The following is a 3,641-nucleotide window of genomic DNA, read 5'->3' as shown; positions in this document are numbered from 1 at the left end:
CAATCAGGCAATGAACTGCAAGGATCCCGTCACGGAGGAATTTATCTTGCAGACCTGTCATAACAATTTATCCATTAACATCTTGGATGTTATGGGAATAGAGCCGTTCAGTACCTGGAGAGAATTGGAGGTGCGCGGAGAACAGGCCGAACGCTTCCTCAGAAGGAGGAAGGCCGAGAGGAGCCAACCGATGGTTAGCCCTCTGAATTCGAGTCTCGTACCTCATGATGAAAGGGACGCACCTGCAACAGTTATTGACGATAATCAAACGCCACAACAACAGCTCCGAAGACAACAGAATACTTCGGAAGACGTTCCAGCTATTTTCGAGACCCTTCTCGAAAACAACAAAATCAAGCTCCCGCCCATCACGAATCAGGAGGAAGCTGACGATCCTGCAGATCCAACGTACTGCGCATACCACAGGAGGAGCCTCCATCCCACCAAGGATTGCTTTGCTCTCAAGAATAGCATTCAGACCTTGGTCGAAGCCGGCGTTATAACGTTAGGGTAAGCCAATTGAGAACGGTGACACTCCGACAAGTATAAGAGTATAAACTGCTTCTTAACACGCCGACAAGTATAAGAGATACGAGTATAAACTGCTTCTCAATCCTCCAACAGGTGCATGAGGTTAAACTGCTTCCAACATACTCCAATAGGTATATGAGTCTAAACTGTTTCCCACTTTTGACGGGAAGTTCCTGGAGGATATTACGCTAATATTCTTAAGGATAACCCGGTCAGATAACAAAGTCAAACCCAGTTCCAAGAGGGAAGCTGGGGGTGGATAATCCAATGTATCGGGAAGTTCCCGGAAGAATACCACATGGGTATTCTTAGGGATAACCCAATCATTGTGGAATTGACAAATAAAGAGTATAAACTGTTCCTCAATACTCCAAAGAGTACAAGAGTATAAACTGTTTCTCGATACTCCGATAAGTATAAGAGTATAAACTGCTTCTTGATCCTCCTACCGGTATAAGAGGTTAAACTGCTCCCAGATACTCCGATAAGTATAAGAGTATAAACTGCTTCTCACTCCAAAGAGTATACGAGTATAAACTGTTTCTCATTCCTCCTACCGGTATATGAGGTTAAACTGCTCCCTGATACTCCAACAGGTATATGAGTCTAAACTATTTCCTACCATTGAGGGGAAGTTCCTGGAGGATATTACACTAATATTATTAAGGATAACCCGGCCAGATAACAAAGTCAAACCCAGTTCCAAGAGAGAAACTGGGGGTGGATTATCCAATGCATCGGGAAGTTCCCGAAAGAATACCACAGGGGTATTCTTAGGGATAACCCAATCATTGTGGAATTGGTGAACAAGAAATTCACATTCAAACTCTAAAAGTCAGAATGTCCCTTCTTATTCCCTAACTCTTATGAGTTATTTTTGTGAGAAGAGATCCAATCCTCTGATAGGTTAATCTTCCCTCACCAAACCACCCGCTGATCAAATCAAACGACAGTGGACCCACCAACATTTCCATCTGCCAGTCATTGGCATTTCTCAGATTTAACATGCTAGGTCCTAAACGCCTAGCGTTAAAATCTCCCTTTGAGTGATGACACGAGTTGGCACTTTCTTTGCTACCCGTATTCCACTTTCTGTGTTTTCTGGTCAAACCTGTAAAAGTTAGGGCCAAAGCCAAAGTCCCCTCTCGATTCCTCCAACGAATGAGAGGTCCACCTTCAAATCGAGCGATCAAACCTTCTGACAGTTAGGATCGTCTCAAACTCCTGCTTGGTCAAACCTTCATACAGTTAGGACCACAATCAAAATCCCCTCTCGATTCTCCCAACGAACGAGAGGTCCACTTTCAAAATCGAGTGATCAAACCTTCCGACAGTTAGGATCATCTCAAACTCCTGCTTGGTCAAACCTTCCTACAGTTAGGACCAAAATCACAATTCACTCTCGATAAACGAGAAATTCATCTTTGGTTCAGTAACCAAACCTTCCGACAGTTAGGGTTATCTGAATCTTTTCGATTCTCGGAGTGGAGATCCCACTCCTAGTTTCACCATTCTGGATTCTGGGGGTGGAGATCCCACCCCAAGTCTCCTTTCCGGCCGAAGATAGAATATAAAATTCTTCCTCTTCAGCACCGGGAGATAGAATATAAAATTCTTCCTCTCCCGTTTCTCAATCTGTCTTTGCTTTTAGAAAAGACACGATTGTCAAATCCGGGCACTCGATGCACGGGGAATTTTATCCCGAAGCCTGAGTAGGGATAAGTCAACGCCTAACACGCGTTGCCGGGTAGTCTATTCCCGTGAGAAAGACGAAGTCTACGTATTCAATATCGTAGCACTAAAAGGGTTAACTCTTTTAGCTTAAACGTCACATAGGAGCGGACTTAAACAATCCGCATGCTAGCCCGACTCAAACGGTAGTCGGTAAAGGCTAATCAAATCCGTTGAAGGCTGGGGATTAGCCAAAAATCCTAAAGTCAACGCCTAACACGCGTTGCCGGGTAGTCTATTCCCGTGAGAAAGACGAAGTCTACGTATTCAATATCGTAGCACTAAAAGGGTTAACTCTTTTAGCTTAAACGTCACATGGGAGCGGACTTAAACAAACCGCATGCTAGCCCGACTCAAACGGTAGTCGGTAAAGGCTAATCAAATCCGTTGAAGGCTGGGGATTAGCCAAAAATCCTAAAGTCAACGCCTAACACGCGTTGCCGGGTAGTCTATTCCCGTGAGAAAGACGAAGTCTACGTATTCAATATCGTAGCACTAAAAGGGTTAACTCTTTTAGCTTAAACGTCACATAGGAGCGGACTTAAACAATCCGCATGCTAGCCCGACTCAAACGGTAGTCGGTAAAGGCTAATCAAATCCGTTGAAGGCTGGGGATTAGCCAAAAATCCTAAAGTCAACGCCTAACACGCGTTGCCGGGTAGTCTATTCCCGTGAGAAAGACGAAGTCTACGTATTCAATATCGTAGCACTAAGAGCGTTAACTCTCTTAGCACAACGTCACATGCGGAACGGACTTAAACAAACCGCATGCTAGCCCGACTCAAACGGTAGTCGGTAAAGGCTAATCAAATCCGTTGATGGCTGAGGATTTGCCAAAAATTCTATAACTGCGAGTCATTGACGCATCAACTCCCCTAGTTGGTCTCGTGGCTTGAGCACCCAACAAATTCAGGATAAAATCCACACATGCAAATGAATCAGCTTTAACAGTTGGTCCTGCAGCCCCAACACTTGGGACCGCGATGCTCCAATACCTTAAGAGCTTAAACTGCGTATACTCCAGCAGACGTACGAGTATAAACTGTGTTAATGGCGATCCGTAAACCCTAGGGTCAACGCCAGTCAACACGTAACCCTAGGTCAACGCCAGTCAACGCGTTGCAACGCAAGTCAACGTTCGACGATTCAAAACCCTATGGGTCAACGCCGGTCAACGCGTAACCCTAGGTCAACGCCAGTCAACGCGTTGCAACAAAAGTCGACGTTCGACGATTCGAAACCCTAGGGTCGACGCCGGTCAACGCGTAACCCTAGGTCAATGCCAGTCAACGCGTTGTGATCAAAAAGTTAACGTACGATGTTCAAAACCCTAGGGTCGATGCCGGTCAACGCGTAACCCTAGGTCAACGCCAGTCAAC

The sequence above is a fragment of the Asparagus officinalis genome, chromosome 9 (genome assembly GCF_001876935.1).
Source record: "Asparagus officinalis chromosome 9, Aspof.V1, whole genome shotgun sequence".
Classification (NCBI taxonomy): domain Eukaryota; kingdom Viridiplantae; phylum Streptophyta; class Magnoliopsida; order Asparagales; family Asparagaceae; genus Asparagus; species Asparagus officinalis.
The sequence above is the reverse complement of the archived record's forward strand: the minus strand, read 5'-3'. Positions refer to the sequence as shown.